The sequence below is a fragment of the Argiope bruennichi genome, chromosome 9, assembly GCF_947563725.1.
Source record: "Argiope bruennichi chromosome 9, qqArgBrue1.1, whole genome shotgun sequence".
Taxonomy (NCBI): Eukaryota; Metazoa; Arthropoda; class Arachnida; order Araneae; family Araneidae; genus Argiope; species Argiope bruennichi.
The window spans coordinates 16535810-16556192 of NC_079159.1; the positions used below are offsets into that span (position 1 = coordinate 16535810).

A 20383-nucleotide genomic window follows, 5' to 3' on the forward strand; every position below is an offset into this window, starting at 1 on the left:
ATTAGGCATAATTTCCAACTAGAATTGTGTGTCTGTGGAAATTAGAATTTAAGATATCATGTTTCAAAAAATATGCTAATTAGCTCATTAAATATTAATTAATTATTACTGTAATATCGTTTTTTTCACAGAAATGACTTTAAATATATATTAAGGACCTACTGTAAAAAAACTGGATTTTTAAAGTTAAAATTTTTAAAAAAATCTTCTAGTGTGTACGTACACCTTAATAGATTATTTTTTATGCTACAAAACTGTGTGAGTTATATTGCTCGAAGGATTATAGTAAAATTGTATGTCTTTTTCTAATTTTCTTTAATTATATATTCATTATTTCTCTACAATTACACGAACATGATATTTGAACAAGCAATTTATATTTTTTGTAGCAATGGCATCCTCCCATTTGTCTCTGAGAAAACAAAGTAATAAATAACTCAAACTTTTCATCTTGAACAATTTTAGGTCATACAAATCTCGCTTATGCTTTTTGTTTTTTAATTTTTAAATGAGAGAATCATGTACTGGTTTGATTTCTATTTCCAAGATTCTTCTTAGATGTTACTCCTGACATTTAGGAGTATGAAAGCCTGTGTTTAGGGATTTTAACAACAAAGACTGTTATTCTTTATTTGTATGACTAACCATTCTAAAATCTTATTTCAAGCAATGGTTATCAAGCAAATCTTATTTCAAGCAATAGTTATAATTTTAATTTATATAATTTATTTTACAAAAATTGTCATTCCAAACTCCATTCAAAATGATTGTTGTCAAAATGAACATTCTATTCACATCTTTTCCTAGTTCTGGATATCATATTTTCTTTGAAGTGATTAATAATAAATAAATAAAGAATTAGAAAATACTATTTTTGGATAAAAAAAAAAAAAAGATAAGAATGAAAGTATCTAATCCTGAATGAAATAAGTCAGAGAATTCAACCGGGAGTATTTGAAATGCTCATGATTTCCGATGAATTGAAATGCTCAAATAATGATTCGAGGACTTAAAAATAAAATTTCTGAGAACATGCATTGAAATTTTTTAATTTTCAGTACAATGGTACATGCACAAACGAATCGAGTCCTATAAACCTTAAATAATAACCTTGATAGTCTTAAGCAGTACTTACGTAATAATTATTTAAATCTCGGAAAGGTAATTCGTTTCAAATGCTTCAACTTGTCTTTCGGAAATGAATATTTCTTAGTTGTACCTATCCTCTGAGCAAACAAGGCGTCAATGAAAATGAAAGTAAAATTTGTGGGCGGGGTCTTTTTCGATTTAGAAAACAGCAATTCAAAATAAAGTGAAGTGAGTTGCTCGGGGTTAACGACGTTCGTCTGTTTTGAGGATCAATGTCAATCGGGAAAGTTTTTGCTCTGGAATGTATTACCTCTGTACAATTACCATTCATGTTTATACATTTAAATGTTTATGATATATTGCAAAGACATATACTCCAACGAAGATTGGCAGTGCCAGCCGTAATTTTCTTTTGATTTTCTTACAGCAATAGAAGACAAGTAGTCTTTAATTATACAGGTAATAAATAAAGATTATTTACTGATATTTTACTGACATTATAAAGTAAACATTAGTTTCACTTTATATAAGTTCCTAGTGATAAATATCGTAAGATATGCATCATGCGTTATGATTGCAAGATTTTGCGGCTTTATCAGATATTTACATTGACATTTTGCTCCGTGTTTAAGTTTTTGGTTTTAAAAATGATAAATGCATTTGCACAATTATCATATGTTTGCACTCGGATGTTTATCATTTTCTATAATTATGTTCCTTTTCCTGTTTTCCTATATATCTTCTTCTTTCACTATAAAATATTTCAGAACTTTGTTTTTTGATTATTTGCATTATTATTAATAATTTTGTGATTGTTTCCGTTGCGGAGTTTTGCTGAAATAACATTTTTCGATTTCTTTAAAATATTTCATAAATTATAAATTCTCACATGCATGCATCTTTCTCTATAGTCGTCGTGATATGATATTGCATTTTCTTTCACTTCTGTAATTCTTAGAATAATGTAAATTATTTATTAAATTTTTGTCACATTGTTTTGACAACTTTTTTGTCAGTTTCTCACTTTAAGTTCAACGAATGCATTAATTTATCGTTAAATGCCAGCAAATTTAAGAGATAATATAAATACAGGTAATTTTCATAAAATTCATTGTTATGTATTTAAAATTAAACTATAATTCCTTAATTTCATTTTATGATTTACATATATATTCAAGAAACAAAATGATAATTATAATTAATTTAAAAGGTTATTATTTGAAAATCCTATAATCTTTATAGAAATAGGGAAAACATTATTTTTATCAGTCAATTTCAAAATCGAATTTTATTTTACTTATTCGTTAGAGAATATTTCCTGCATTTGCAGTGAAAATCTGTGATACACTGAAATTTGCATTTGCAGAGAATATCCTTTTTTGCAATAGTTAGTTTAAATATTCTATATATTAAGTATATATCTACATTTAGTACAATTAATTAAACTGAAAGTAAGAAAGAGTGGCATTTTAAGAAATAGTATGAAGTCTTTAACACTTAAACTATGTATATAATAAATAATTTTTTATAAAAATATATTACTTTTGTTTAAAAATAATGTTATCATACTACTTTTGACATTTTTATAGTAGTTTTCAAGTGATATTTCGACATTTGTAAGACCATAATACTAATCATAATAAAATAGATTTTGTTAATAATTTATTATTTGTAAAATATTGTTTTATTTTCTACCTTTTTGTATTTAATTAATTTTATTTCAAATAAAGAAAAGATTAAATAGAGACTTTTTAAATAAGTCATCTTAAGAAGAACTTTAAGAGTCATAAATCAGTTTTTAACCTTTTCTTTGAAGTTCCTTGTGAAATTTGTCAGTTCAGCATTTTTTTTTTTAATATTAATGAACAAGTCATGTTGATGACTTATATTTGGCTTTATATGCATGTGATAATGAATTTTGTTCTCTATTTTTTTTTGTTCTAAATATATTTGTTTTGTACTCGTATGTGTTTTTTTTGTTTTTTTTTTTGCTTTTGCTGTAGAAGATGTACATCTGCTGAAAATTAAACATCAGCATTATTTATTGTAACATGTTAATCGTGATTTATATAAATATATATGCAAATATTTATTTTATCTTTGTTGTTATTAATATCAGATAACAATAATAATTATTATAATTATATACTTATTATTACATTTAAATTGTCAAAGGATTCATAGTGACTTGCGAAATTTAATTCTGCCATGGAATAATTTTGAATTTTTATGTTATTTTATTTTTTGTTAAGTAAAATTTGTTTGCTTACATTTTTAACATACAAATAATACTAAATAAGTGATAGTAATTCTATCTATTGATTCTATATGTGTATTCTATTTGTAAGTGATTGAAATATATTTCTGATTTGTTTGTGAATGGTAATTTTAACATACCAGATACCCTTGACTTGTGTTCAAATGACCTAATGTTTTAGGATCTCAAGATATGCTGATTTTTTTAGATATAAAATAGTAATATTTGTCAATGAATTTATACCAAATTTATTGTAATCTATCATTACGAGAATACTGTGAGATAGGATTGATCTTTTAAAAATTAGGATCATACTTTTTAAAATAAAAGAAATAAGTCATGCTTTTCATTGAAATCTCTCCCTGCCCTTTTTTGTTCTGGGTATTTACATGAATTTTTTTCGAAAACCTTTAAGATTCCTTCATTTTATTAAGTTTTAAAGAAATTGCTTTGGTAAAAGATATGGGTATATATTTTAAAAATGAGATATCCATATGCATTATAGAATCTAGTGTATTATTTGAAAATAAAAAAATAAATAAGTAAATAATTTGTTGTAATAAATTAATTCTATGTAAAAAATTTATTTACTATTAGTTTTGATATATATATATATATATATATATATATATATATATATATATATATATATATATATATATATATATATATATATATATATATATATATATATATATATATATATGTGTGTGTGTGTGTTTGTGTGTGAAAATATTAATAATCTTATCTATGTAATTAAAAAGCATGCAAGTCATTCAAGCAAATTTCTTTTAGTAATTCGATTTCCAAAAATTAAGAAGATACAGTGGAATTAGAACTAAATTAAAATAAAATGCTATTTACTTTTAAAAAAATATATTAAATTTTCTGCAATGATATGTCAAGATGAATAATTGCTTATAATTTATATTCAGTGCTAAAGTTAGTAAATGAATTTCATCTTTAGAATATTTTTTTCTCTGTTGTAATAAGGGCAGATATCTTAACATTTGTAAAAAAATAAAAAAAGCATTATAATTGCAAAAAGTTTTTTTTCCTTTATGAATGGATAACATAAAAAAAAAACCTATAATACAATTCATTTTTTTTTTGTTAATACTAATTTGCAACATGTAGAAGATTCCAGCGTAACTGATTTTCTGTTTTAATAAGAATAGTAGCATGACTGAAAGTTTTAAATACTATAAGTATTTCAATATTTTTGGGTGACTGGAAAATGTAAATTAAATGTTGACATTTAATATACTTCTATTATTCCTTTGTTAATGAATGCTTATAGGTCAAGCTGTATTATCAATTACTTTTTTATAAATATCACCATTTAAGATTTTGTAGAAATAGCATTTTTCATGAGTTAAAATAATATCTTAAATCCTTTAAGATTTAATGAGCATATTTTCATTTATTCAGAACATGCCAAACACTTTCTAAATTTATTAATATTTTAGTCAATCAATTTAATAATTGATATTCTATTCTAAACCAATTAAATGACAAAAATATATTTAGATTGTATAGATGTATAAACTCTATAGTTCATAACTATAGCATTATATGCTTGTATTTGAGCTAATTCTTCAGGAAATAATTCTGAGTATATTATTATTCCCAGTATTCATTGACAGGTGTTATGATACATTCATCATAAAATATTGGGTACACATGTCTTGAGTTTTCCTTTCCCATATTGAAGAGGAAGACCTGTCCCCAATTCAGGCCTCCTTGCTAGTTCCCTTTATCACTGACCCCTTTGAGTTTTTTTTTGAAGGAAGGGGGATTTCTGTTTGAAGGTTGTGTGTCCTACAGCAGATGGCATTATTTCTTTTTCTCACTATACCCTTTATTTTATCAGGTTAAGTTCTATTTTGATATCCCCCCTTTTTTTTGTGAGAATTTTTTTTTTCGAATCACAGCAACTTCACAATTGGGATTTTTATATTTATATTCATATACATTTTTTGCTGTTATTGATCAATTGGTATGTATTTAATTTTTGTTAATTTTATGTGAATTCTTTCAAACATAATTTTTATAGATTGTTCAATATATTATTTATTGTTAGAAGTTCTATGCCATTAAGTATTAACAAACAATTCTGCCTCTTAAAATTCAGTACTTAATTTTTCTACTTTTGCCGACTAATCTTCTGTTATAGGAAAAAGGAAAATTAATTAAATATCTTTAAAGTTTACTATTTTAATTTTTTTTATATTAAAAATGTTTTTAATATTGTTGCATCAAAATTTAAAAAAAAATGAAACGTGTTTCAAATTTAGAAAAAAAAAAAACAAAAATCAAAAATGTTTTAACGATGCTAAACATCTTAATTAAATAATTTTAAATTCTAATGCATTAAAAAAAGTGAAATGTCGAAAAAGAGTATTGGATTTTAAATGTTTTGCGAACTCCGGCAATCATTTTTGAATCGTTGTGTTAAAATGAGATTATGTTGCAAGATTTGAAGAAAAATACTGAAAAAGATGAAAAAAAAAGGAGGTAAAAGCATACACGGGAAATATTTTTTTTTTTTGCCTGTAGGGAAAGGGGAAAAAAATAAGATGCTTACATGCCAACTCTTGCAGACTTTTTCTTATTTCTGCGGATTTTTGATTCAACAATGGATATGTCAGAGAAATAGGAATTTTATTGATTCTAGACTTATTTTAAAATCTAATTCCGTTTGAAGCGAAATCCGATTCTTTTATATTCGGGGCATGAGAATATCATCGAAAATACTTTGGGGCCAAAATAAAAAGCAAAGATGGTAGTCCTTTTTCATTCTTAATTTGTTACCAATTGCTCTATAGAATATTTATAAAGGGGAGCATTAATACTTAATGACCGGTAGACATGATTGATGTAGGTTGCACCGGATTTAATAATATCGGTAACGCATTTTTTAGAGTTTTTTTTTTTTTTTTGACACTTGGGAGGAAAGGACAGCTGTTAATCGATTCTTCCACTCATTTCTTCCTCCTTTGTTTTAAGCAATTGCATTTCATCCATTAATTTATAATATCAAACCACTTTTTTCCTCTGATGTTGTCCTTTTTTTTCGTTCATCTTCGTAATTAATTACTACAAGTTTTTTTATTTATATTTTTTACCAAAATAATATTTACATAAAATTAAAAATAAAAGATTTTGAAGTTCGTAAAAATTGGGGGAAGAAAAAAAAGAGATTTGGGTTCTACAGTCTTGTCTTTTGCATGTCTGGTAAGATAATAAGCTAAAATTACTTTCTTCACGTGGAAAGTGTGGGTATTTCATGTGAAAAACTATTTTTTTTATTAACGAAAAGATTATTTTTTTTATAAAGATTGTTTTATAAACAAGCTTAATCTAATCTTAGTCTTTGCTATCCTCGTTCCATCCTATTTTGTCTTCTTTGCTGGTTTGGCTTATCCAAAAGTTGAAAATACTGGTAGTTTATTATTATAGTGTCTGGAAGACCGAGAGTTTTTTTTTTTCAGAGGAAATATTTAGATACGAATCACATATTTATTACTTATTAATATTTTTTAATGTTATCTACATATCAACTAATCATTTAAATAAAAAAAATCATGAATGCACTTATTTTAATTTGTTATTCGAAACAATCTGCTGTATTACAGTATTCATTTTACAATTTGTCTATCGTTGCTTATATTTTTGAACTTACACTTAGTTTTACCCTTGTGAAATTGGGTCCGAGATGGCGCTATATGAAATTGTAAATATGAGAGCAGACAAGAAAAAGGCTTTAAATGGCTATTTAGAAATGGAGAGAAAATCCTAATTCTAAAAATATTTTTTTTGTGTGTAAAATTACGTTTTTTTGAGGATAAACACTTATATAGATAAACTTAAAAAAATAAAAATATTAAATATGAATACATAAGTAAAAAATAAAAGCAAAAAGCGAGCCTTGAACCGAGGACCCGTAATACATGTGTCATTCCTGTTATCGTAACTAGTATACTGTGTTGCCTACACTTTGAAGCGGAAGTTAAATCTAATAGTATAATTTTTTTTTTTTGTGTAAAAGCGCGTTTTTTTAGGAAAGACAGTTATATAGATAAACTTAAAAAGCAAAATCTTATTTAAAACTTTAATTCAAATCGTTAGAGCCGTTTCCAAGATACACTAAATAAATTTATGTATATGCAAGAATTGCTCTTTTAAAGTTAAGATACATATTGAATTTCTAGTAACAAATACATGGTCTTGAGTCTTCTTTTTTTAAAAAAATAATATTAATTAAATTTCAGTTAGTTTTGAGGTTGTTATAACCGAGTTACTAAAGAATTTGTTATGAGCTGAAGCATTTTGTAACTTCAGAATGCTTTTTTATTATTATTTTTTATTTCCCCGTATTTCTTTGCTTTTCCATTGTTATCATCGTTTAAGCATAATTTACCTTCTACTAATAAATTGGTTTGACAATAGTTTGTTTTGCCGAACTAGAATCTTTAAAACTGCTTTATTGTTCCTACGTAAATTGTTTACGAAGAATCACTTGGAAGATTGTAATTTAGAAAATTCAACAGCCTTTCCATAAATAATGGGTAATGATATGTTTAAATTTCTGAATTCTGGGAATTCAAATTATGAAGTTCAGTTTTTGAGTAGCATAAAATCATCTTTTATACAGATATAATAAATCATCGTCATCATTTTTTTAAAATTTCAGTTAAGAAAATTTCAAATGTAAAATAAGCTTAAATTACTGCAATGCAAATTTTTGTCTTAATTCATCTGCTACTTTGTTAATTTGTTCCCTTGTGTTAAGTAATTGTTTTTCTATCTTACCCGTTAACTATTTATGTATTTTTTTCAATATTAAATTTGAGACTTCTGTTTAGATAGAAATGATACTTGTTGTTGTAATGTAATTTGTAATGTATAGTTTGTTGTTCAATTTTAAGCAGTTTAATGAAAAAAATATGATACATTAAGGAGGAAAAAGGGCATATGAAATCTGTAGAATTTTAGAGTCTCGAAATCTCAGTTTGGAACATTTTTTGTATATAAAATTGCACGCACTGTAATTTTAGTTCATTTACCTATATAATAAATAAATATATATTGAAAATATAAATGAAAACCCACTGACTATTCCGCGGTTCCACCCACTAGTCCGATTTTGCCATTTTTTATTATATATATATGAAAGTTCTTAACCTCTAGATACGTTATCAATGATCACCTACACTCTCTCCCCATCGCTTTCCATTTTTGGGAGAAATCATACACACTACTTCATTATACATTCTTTATGGGGGGGGGGGGCTCGCAACAAAGTTCTCCAGCCATAGCCATTGTATTGATTTCACCAATTTTTGTTTTATATGAAACACAAGAATTCGAGATCCACCAATAATCGTGCCCCTCTCCACTCCCGTTCTCTTATTTATTTTCGTGAGATATCGTAAAATAAAATATCGACACAGTCCTCACCTTCAACAATTGGACTGATTTTGCTAATTTTATTTGCCATTTTGCGCCTGTATAGCTAATCAGTCAGAATGCTCTATGTGTATCGTGCTAGTTTAATTTAATATAGTATTTCATTTAGTATGAAAATATGTGATGTAGTTCTTCATTCTGATCAGTTGGATATGCATGTTAAATGATGAAATTAATTGGCCTAAAAACTGTCGAAATCGATGCAGTTGTTGAGTTTGGGAGATACGTCCAATTTTTATTTTGCGATATCTTTTGAAAACGGATGGTAAGGAAGAAAGCGACTCTAGTGATGATCTATCTAGATAGGAGCTTTCAAGAGAAACATAAACTGGTGATTATCGATATAGTGTTTGAAGTTAAGGAACTTTGTCGGTTTTCTCCTCCCCACCCACCCCCCCTAGAGATTATACAATGAGGTAGTGTTTTGAGATTTCATTCTGAAGTTGGTGATAAAGGGATGAGGGACAAACGACCATTGGGGGGCATATATAAGGAATATGGGCTGTCATAGTATATAAAAATTGACGAAATAAGGCTAATGATTGGAATAGAGTCTAGTTCTTTGGTTTTATTGTTTATTTTAAATATACAATTGATGGTGAGCAAAGCACTGGTTATCAAAGGAGGCTATTAGCATAATTAATAAATTAAGATTCGAGTTTTGTTTTTATATCTTGAGTCACAATTCTTAATCTGTTATCCCGAAATACTTATAAATTTTCACATTTATTGAAAACGTTTCCATTTTTCTTTATAACTCGAAATCAGGAATTATCTTTATATCTGATATTATGCTTCAAATTCTTTTTATAATTTTTATTCGAAGTGTGCTACTCCACCCCCCCCTTAAAGTTTTTTACGATCATATACAAGTTGGAGATTTACTTGAAATAAGTGAAATATAGGGCATGTTTGATTAAAATGCCCTATACAAAACACTGTAAAGAAGGGTAAAAAGCAGCCCTAATAGCATTTAATAATGTTATTTATTTCAGTCTTCTTGATGCGAAGATGCAGAACAGTTTTGAAAATGAACGAGAGCAAAAGCCTTTGATTAAAAATGATTCAATTATCGTCGTTTAATGATACTGCGATCATTAAAAGTCATTGACATGATGCATATCAGTTACGAATTGTAAATCAACGAAATCTAGCTTTCTTATGAGTATTGCGTTTTTCTTTACAGTGCTATAAACAGATACTTTAATTGGATACATTTTTTCAAATTCGGAAATTAAATTTTAAAGTATTCTTATGAGTATTGCGTTTTTCTTTACAGTGCTATAAACAGAGATACTTTAATTGGATGCATATTTTCAAATTCGGAAATTAACTACCCTTTTTAAAGTATTTGGTTCACCATTGGAAATTATGCCTTTGTTTGTATTATATAACGAACTAGTTGCTAACCTTTAATTTTAAATTACTTGATAATTAACTAGGAAAAAATATTGGAATTAATTTCATTATTGCTTCATGAAAACAGCTATATGAGAAAATATTGAAATAGAATATTTCTTATATTGCACTTCTACATCCATATATAATTAGATTTTATAAATACATGTTAGCTATAAAAGAAATCTGCATGCTTGCTTTATTTATACTGTTAGGTTTATATGGAAAATATATTTTTCATAAAAATTTTTACATGTTTTTGTTAAAATTGAAACACAGTGATATTTTTTTATGATAATCTTTATTTCTTCTAAATCCTTGTATCAAAGGTTATTAGCATTTCTTTTTGAGAATATTTTTAATAACCTCTTCTTTATCATCTTCATCACTCACTGTAGTGTTTTCATTACATTTCCTAACATTTTGCTAAACAACCCAAAGTATGAAACATTATAATCACTATGTTTTCATGAACGTGCAGAAAAATGAACAGCTCTTATCTTCTTCAACATCATTCTTGTCTTTCAGATGCTTCCATTTTTTACGCCAGCTTCGATAAATAGAAATCGCAAAATGTTGCAACTGAAGGGGGGTGCGGAGAAGTCGTTAGAACTTCATTATAAAGAAATTATTTTTCTTAATACGAAGTGTAAATAACGTATAATTTTCGTTCGAAATCGAGGTTTTGTTTGAAATTTCGTTCAATAGAAAACTTTGTTAAATGGAAATCCACTGAAGGACGATTTTATTGTTATAATTTATATAAGAGAATGTATGTTTGTGAAATATTCTTAGATTTCAAATTTTTGTTAAAGATAAAAATCGAGATTAAGTATAAAAAAACCCCACTTTTATCATCGTTTATCGAATCTCAGCTTCTTTCCAAGTTTGACAAGAGCAAGGAAATAAATAAATAAAATCCTTTATCAATAATGAATATTTCTGATTATTTTTCATATTTTATAAGAAACTATTTGATATTCCTAATATACGAGAAAAAAATGAAATACACATTATTAATTGCTACAAATAATAGTTTGCTTATTAAACAATCTTTATTAAGATGGAAACCTAAGAAGTCAAACAATTTTCATTCAATCATATTAAAAAATTTGTAAAGAAAACTATAAGTCATAAAATTTTCTTATGAAATTTTTGGGAGTATAAAAGATGGATTTAACTTAGCATCATTTTATTAAGATGTGTTGTATCTCTTTCAACGAGCAGCAAATTTTCGACCAAGATTTTATGTGCATTGCACGGTATTTGCCCCATCAGTCAAGATAAAGATCATTCCATTAAATTTTGAATACTTTTCCTTGCACTTTTTTTTAATATGACTTAATAATAACAATAATAATAATAATAAAAACTGCATGCATAATTTTTAGTTTGTAGAATTAAGAAAGACGTATTAAACTTACTGAGCTGTTTATTTCGTCACCTAAATCCGCATTATGATTAAATTATGAGGAACCTTCTGTGTACTTAAGTGCGATGTTTTTTGTTTGATAAAACTTTAATCCGATTGATTTTAGGGCGTTGTGATAGGAAATTACTTCGCTATTCTTCATATTTTGTTTTTTTCTTTAAAAGTCTTTTCTTGTCTGAGAATTAAAGATTCTTTGAACAGAAAATTGAATTATTTTTTACAGGTTGTTTATTTTCTCTTCTTTTTTAATAATTTGCTGTTGAGGTAAAAATCAAGACAAAGATCTTCCCGATATCTAATAGGTAAAGATTTTGGAGGGGGTCGAAAACCGTATGTGAAAATTATGTTCTATATATTAAATTTACTATTTTTAATATTACTTTGCTTTTTAATGTAAAAAATAATCAAATATTAAAAACTTATTAGTAATTTAGGTTTATTTTAATAAAAGACCTGAAAAAGCAGTAAATTGAATATATAAAGACAAACTAATAATTTTGTTTTATAAGTTAATGATTGTAAGTGACTCCGAATCTTTTTTTTTTTTAATCACGTCGTTCTTAAGAAAAGCAATCCTCCCCCTTCCAATTCTTGAGATTTCCTCTTTCAACTCAATGTATTTCTAGATTGCTACTGGTACGCTAATATACCTTTAAGAGACTATTAGCCATGTTAATTACTTACTCATTACATTTTTAACATGGCTAATAACTTTTGGTTCTTCGTTAAGCATTTTCATCGAAATAATTTCTTTCCTTTGAATCATCGTATAAAACAGCTGTAGATAAAAGCGCAAATGAAGCTCTGCCTAAATATAAAACTAAAACATGCTCAAGTAATTTGAGGAAGATTAAAAGCGAGGTTACTTCCACAATCATTTAATAGATGTGAAACTTTCAACAATACTGTTTATACGATGAAAGTAAAGTTTCTAGTTAATTGTAACGACTTCCAAATAACGAAACTGATACTCACCGTGCAATATTGAAAGCCACTTAACGATATTGAAAATTATGTGGCGGATTTCCAGTTATTCAATTATATAGGACGAATAACATATAGTTATATAGGTTATACAAGGCTGTTGCAGGGGCGCAGGAAGGTTGTTTAGCGAAACAGATTTTCACGTAACCATCAGGCCATCTAATAAATTGAAAAATAACAGCGGCGGATTTTCGGTTAGGTAGCTGCATAGAACCAAGTGGCTGAGGGAGGGGGAGGCATGCAAGGAGGTTGTCGAAATAGATACTCACCTAACAAATGAACCATTTAACGATATTGAAAAATATTTGTGGTAGATTTTCGGATAGGTAACTATAAAAGACCACTGAACTGAAGGGGAAGAGGAGTGCAGGAAGGTTTTTAACGTAACACATATTCACCTAACAATCATTTCACCTAAAGATAATGAAAACAACTATGGCGGATTTCCATTTAGGCAGTTTCATAGGACGAATGTGCTGAAGACCGGTGCAAGAGCGCAGTAAGGTTATCCACCGAAACAGATACTCATCTAACAGCCAGGCCATCTTATGAATTGAAAAAAGCATTGGCGTATTTTCGATTAGGTAGCTGCATAGGCTGAAGTTGGGCTGAAAGTTGGGGAGACATACAGAAAGGTTATTCAATGAAACAGATACTCATCGTAACAGATAGGTAACTATATAAAGGCAGAGGGGTGCAGGAATGCTGTTTAACGTAACATATATTCACCTAACAATCAGTCCACCTAACGACTGATTGTTAGGTGGAAGACTATAAGTAGTGTATCTCATAGGGGTAATTTCATAGGGCCAATGGATTAGAGGAGGATGCAAAAAGATTGTTTAAAAAAATGTTATTAACTTGATTGTCTAGTAAATAAATTGGTAAATAAAAATCCTAAGAATTATAAAATATTAGAATAGTATTAACATTTTGCCTAACATAATAGGTTAGATTTTCATCTATTTTATTACGTACATTGATTTATTATAGTAATTATGGAAACCGATCGTCTGCTTAAATAATATTGTGTACAAAGTGAATACTGTGCAATCATGAGTCGTAATAAATAAAGCATATGCATTTTCTTACAAAATTTTAATATAAAAAATTAAATTAAATCATTAACATGTCAATTAAGTTTAGAATGTATTGAAATGTGTGACCTAATTACCCAGTTTATTTTTTTTTAAAAAAAGGCACGTTTTAATGTGCATTGCTTAAAGCCAGCCGAAATCCATCACTGAAATCTATATTCATGATTTTTATGTATTAAAAATCGATAGTACTTTAAATGAAATGTCGAATAACGGCTCTATAGGATTGCTTTTCAAAACGTTATCTCTATTTAAACTTTTCTTATTTTGTCAATTATATTTTTTTTATTCATCTTCTTTTAATGAGTTTAAACTCCTGAAATTTTTTTAATTTAAAAGTTTTGTAAATTATATAAATTTCTTTAGAAGAATTTTAAATTTTGAGTATTTCATCTGTTTATACAATTTTTCTTCGCTTATGTGCAATTGGAGTTGTGATTCTTTTCTTTTTTGAATCTAGATATATGACTGGGTGTAGAATAATCAAAGTATTGAAAACAAGAAAACTTACAATCATAAAGGCCTTAACAATAATGTACTCGATGTTACATAAGGGCCGTCATGTACCCCAGACGTATTACATCGAGTCTACTAATGTTTATTCCTTCTTTTATTTTCAGTATGAAATATAGAAGATATATTGTATTCTTTAAAAACAATTCGAACGTGAGATTTTGACGAATCTCCACATTTCAGACTTCCACGAGTCTTAAAAACACAATGTTGCCATAATGTCTGTCTGGCGGTCTGTGACAAAGATAACTCAAAAACGTTTTGAGCTGGACTGATGAAATTTTTATATGGTCTTTATAACAAATTTGTAGATTTCTGTTAAATTTTGTGCAGAATGCATTCAGAGGAAGTCTGTCTGTCCGGTATGTTCGAATATAAGTCAACACGATAACTGCAAAGCGAAGAAAGCTAAATGGTTAAAATTCAGTACACAGATTTAACATCTGTAGTGTAAGCCTTTACTAATTTTGAAGCAAATTAAAATACAGGATGACTCTCTGTCGGTCAGTACTTTCAGAAGCATGTAAATGCGATAATTCAAGACCGTAATGACTTAAATATATCAAATTTGGTGTGAAATTTTGTGGCTGCAAGTGTAGTTTTGTGTTAAATTTCGATTTCAATTGGTTGGGAAAAACGTGTCTAAATCACAATTTCAATTTTCGGATGCTGTTAACCGCATGCCAGAGATTAATCGCCAAAAAAACTTGCCAAGGATCACAGATTCAGAAAAAAGTGCTAAATTCGTGCCATAGGCTAAAATTTCGTATCTATAATTCGTCGATGAATTCGCAAGGCGTTCTCTTACCTTACCTAAAATGCAGGGGTTGGAGGGGGGGGATAACACAAAATTACAGATAAAGCAGCAAAATCCCATAATAAAATTGATATATTTAAGTCATTACATTTTTGAGTTATCACATGTACATATTTCTGGAAATAGAGACCGACAGATAGTCAACCCTTTTGGTGGATTTGGCTCAAAATTTGATTATGTATGCACAGTATAGAAATAAAATCTATGCACCAAAGTTTATCTATCTAACTCTCCCCGTTTTGTAGTTATCGTATTAAATTTTATTCGAACAATTGGGCAGACAGAATTCCTTAGAACGGATTTTGCTCAAAATTCGATTGAAATTACAAAATTGGTATAAAGACCGTATATCAAATATCAACCGTCCAGCTCAAAGTGTTTTTCAGTTATCTTTGTCACAGACGGACATTTTCCAAAAATATGTTTTTCGAATTCAGGGGATTCTAAAACGTGGCGATTAGTCAACATCTCGAGTTCGAATTTTTTGACGATTACTATACTTTCTCTATTATATTACGTACACGAGAAAGTAAAAAAAAAAACTGAGGTAATAGGCATCTAAATCATATTCATATTTTCGAAAATATGTAGGGAACGGTAGATGCATTTATGCTTAAGATCAATGCAATCGCAGTATTTCATTTCATTCTCCTTCATAAGTGCAACTTTTCCTCGTTACTTAGGCGAATTTTATTTATGTTCGTTATTACCTTATTCTGTTGCGCCTCGGATAAGTGAATGCGAATGATTGATTGCATTATATATACAACAGCTTGAATAATAAAGTACTTTTAATTTAGATGTAAGGATATCCGAAATCATGTAACGGATACAGAAGAATTTTTCATGCTTTTAACTGAATAAGAAACTTACAGATAACATTAATTCCGTGGAAACTGAACAATGACCAAGTGAGGAGAGGTCATTTAGAGGCCCATAAACCATATGAATTCCTATTTTCTTTCATATCATGTCCTTGTTATTTGTAAATAATGGCATATCCAAGACTGAATGTGTTATAATTAATGTTTCGTGAGACAATATGAAAATGTGTATTTTATTTTATTTTCTTATTTATGTGATGTAATGATATAATATTTGCTGGTCCACCCGTTCATTCCATTTAAAATTGCTTTTTTAATTTCTCCTATACATACTATAGAAAAAGTTTATTATTCGTCAAAAAAAAAAAAAAAAAAACGAACTCCAGATTTTGTCGAATCTTCACGTTTTACACCTCCTCGAGTTAGAAATTTTTTTTGTTATAGAAAATGCCCATCTGTCTGTCTGTGGACAGATAAATCAAAAACGCTTTGAGCTAGATGTCTGAAATTTATATTTACACCAAATCTGCAGGTTTCTATCAGATTTTGTGCAAAATTTGTTGAAGAGAAAGTCCATCTGCCCGGCTGTTTGAATATAAGTTCACATGATAATTAAAAAACGAAGAGAGCCAAGTAGGTAAAATTCAGTACACAGATTTAACATCTACAGTGTGAACACCATTGCGATAACTCAAAAACGTAATGACTTAAATATATCAAATTTGGTATGAAATTTTGTGGTTGCAAGTGTAGTTTTGTGTTAAATTTTGATTTCAATTGGTTGGGAAAAACGCGTCTAAATCATAAATTTGATTTTCGGATACTGTTAACTGCATGCCAGGGATTAATCGCCAAAAAAACTTGCCAAGGATCACAGATAGATTCAGTAAAAGTGCTAAATTCATGCCATAGGCTAAAATTTCGTATCTATAATTTGCTGATGAATTCGCAATGCGTTCTGTTGCCTTACCCAAAATCCGCAATTGATTGCAGGGATTGTGGATATGGGGGGGGGAGTTAATACATCATTATCAGAGAGGAAATTTTGGAAAAACCACTTTCTCTGATTAAGTTACGTGTTCGTAGACCGACAGATTGAAAAATCATTTTCTGATTCCTGGTTTAAAACACGAAGATTCATAAAAATATTAGAGTGAAGATTTTTAAAAAAATCTTTTTTTTTTTTCTGTGTGTGTGTGTGTGTGTGTGTGTCCGAATAGGAAAAATTTCATGCTAGAACTGCCGAAGTTAAATATATACTTAGTTTTACCACACCCGTCAGATTGACATCATATTTTATCATCATGGCCCTCATTTTAACTTTTGGTTTAATTTATGTAAATAAAAGAATATAATTTAACAAAACATTTAATATAATTAATTAATAATTAATAAAATTTCCCAAGAAAAGCACTGTATTTGCATTTGTAATACATCCAGTTAGAGCTTTTAGCTCTAAACTCAATCATAATCGGAATAAAATAGATCCCATTATAATGGCTGTTGAACACTTCAGATTAATCAATATAATTTCATATGAAAAATGTGATTCAAATTTTCTGAAAGCTGTGCATATATGAATGTAAATACGTATTGATGTCCATCATTGCATAGATGATCTATAAAATATTATAAGCTCTGACATTGCTAAAGCCGTCATTTTGACGGGTGTTGGTATAAAGTATAGGTCATGCTTATTATGGAAGTTAAAATGGCTTAGTGGAAATTGAATAGGAATTTGTAATTGTTCTTATATTTCATTAAAAGTCGTCATAAAGTTCTAGAACAATACATGAGCTGTATCAAAAATTTTTAGCATTAAATTTGAAAACCGTCAAAATGACGCCAAGATTCTACCTTTTCATTCAAAACAGGTGCAAAATATACTTTATGTACAGTCTCAAATGATATTTTGAATTGAAAAATGTAAGGAATCTGATTTTGTTTTAACTACTCTGATTACTTTCTTATTAATAGATTCCGTTTATAAATTAATTTTATTTCTGAATGCTAATTTCTTATAGTTTTGTTTGATCTTTTGTTTTGCAATTCCAGCATGTTATGAATGCTTTCGAAACGGATATTTGGTTGTTGTCATTCTTTCCATTATAATTACGAGGAACAAGGAACTGGAACAAGTCCTTGATTTCGAACTTGTAGGTCATTTAGCATTCATTCCCGAGAGTTTCTTGCTCTGCAGTTGCAGTTTTTAATTTCCGTAATTCAATAGTTGAACTGAAATCTAATTAGTTGGGCGCGTTTTAATTGCATATTTTCCTGTCTTCACCGCTTGGGTTATAACTGGATTGAGATTAATCACTAGCATGGTATTTTTTAAATTAATATTCTAATTTATTGGCAATGTTTAGGTATTTTGCCGACCTAGGCAATGCACATAACGAGGCCCTTTTGCATGATGGATATCCAACTAAACAGATTAGGCAGTTGCCTAGGACTCCATGCAAGTCGAAGAAAAAGTATTATTTTCCTTGTTTCTAAATAAGGAAATTCGTAAAAATTACAAATTCTATGAATTATAAAATTTTAGAATAATATTAGCACTGTATCAAGTCTAATTGGCCAGGTCCCTATATGTTTCATACGTTTATTATGTTATTAAAATCTTTATAACTACGGATCCTCTACTTAAGTAAAACTGTATACAAACATGAATGCCAGAGAGTCTTGATTCATAATAAATAAATAGGACTAACTCATTTGCAAAAAGCTAATAAAATAGTAACCTAAAAAAATCATTAACATGTTAAAATGTGAAACTAAATTGACCATTTTGTTAAAAGAGGGGACTCAGTGCTTGAATACTTAGAGCCTTTAAATGTCTAAATAAACCACTGCACCTCTGTAAATAACTTGTCAATATACTTTCACATTTTAAAACGTATAACCAGTAAGTTGATATTTATTTATTTTAGTTTATTTTTTTATGACTTTAGTAGTACCATGAAAATATTAATTTTTTTAAATATAAACATAAAAAAAACGACTAAACTAATAAAATAATCTAATAGTATTACTAATTTAATCTAAACAGATGTTGTAGTTTTACTATTTTATAATTCATAGAATTAGTATTTTTAAAAATTTATTTATTTGGCAACTAGAATAATAATATTTCTTAATCGACCTATTTGCTGCTCTCTTCATTCCAACGATCCCTGGCAGGTTGTCTAGTAGTAAAATTCCGCTTCAAGTTTACACATAGGCAAAAAGCGATAGGGATGGGAAAATGCAGGTTTTTGCCTTTACATAAAATGTCATTTATTTTAGAAGAAAATTCCGTGGTGAAATGCGTGCAACTAATTTGAAATTATTATGGACACACACCAGCACGCACACACATGCTCGCGCGCCTTTTGTTATATTGTTGTTGAATCTTGTATATTTATGTAAATCAATTTTCTTTTCTGCGCCTTTGAAATTCGCGAGTCCTTTCAAAATAACGAATTAGCAATTCCTTATTTATTGAATCCTGTATCTGTTTTTGAAATTAAAAGAAATTCAGCGCCTAATTTTGTCTTTCTTTTTCCATGATTATACATTCAGGGATGATAAAGCTTTACTTCGCTTGTGATTTTCTCAAAATGGTCTTGGCCTAGATACTACGTCAAATCTCATCTTAAATGTTTCGTTTAAATCTAATCGTTTATCTCTTTCAGTCATTTGCTTTTAGGGATTGCAATACCGGTATACCGAATACCGGTATTTTGAGCCATTTGTACAATTTTGTAATACCGGTATTCACAAGTTTAAATACCGGTTTTTCGGTATTTACTAGAAATTTTTTAAATTGTCTCCACTCTATGTTCAGGGATCGCCAACACAGCAAAAAAAGTATATGTTTTTGTTTTTACGTCTCCCTAACGGGCGAAATTAATTAGCTGATTAATGGCTTAATTAATTGCTTAAATCTAAATTAGCGAAACATGGATTATCCCTGAAAGAAGATATTGTATTCATAACGACTGATGGAGCAACAGTTATGAAAAGAGTTGGAAAGTTGATTGGTGCAAATCAGCAATTGTGCTATGTTCATGGAATTCAATTAGGAGTAATAGATGTATTATACCAAAAATATAAAGAACAGAAGAATCCAAATACTGTGGATATAGAAACTTCGGATTCCAACTTTGAAAAGAGTAAGAGTGAGAGTTATATTGACAATGAAGATAATGACAATGTAATTGCTGAAGAAGATATTGCTAATGAGGATGAAATATTAACCTATCAAGAATTGCTTCCTATAATTTATAAAGTTCGAAAAATAGTTAAAATATTTAAACGTTCCCCTACAAAAAAAATGCCATATTACAAAAATATATACTAACTGAAAATAAAACGGAATATATGTTAATTATAGATTCTAAGACACTTTGGAACAGTTTACTCCTAATGATGGAACGATTTTTGAAATTTAGAAATCCAATCCAAAAAGCAATAATAGACTTAAACTTGTAAATTAATTTTTCAGATAGTGAATTT

The 20383-nt window shown here is 28.2% G+C and overlaps 1 protein-coding gene across 1 annotated transcript in view; it reads left to right on the forward strand.

The window, feature by feature from the left end:
• Window positions 1-1325: 1325 nt before the first annotated feature.
• Window positions 1326-20383, forward strand: part of LOC129983918 (protein numb-like) — a 126566-nt gene continuing 107508 nt past the window's right edge. The window contains exon 1 of the mRNA XM_056093626.1: window positions 1326-1548. The gene's annotated coding sequence lies outside the window, so the exon portion shown is untranslated. The remainder of the gene's footprint in view (window positions 1549-20383) is intronic.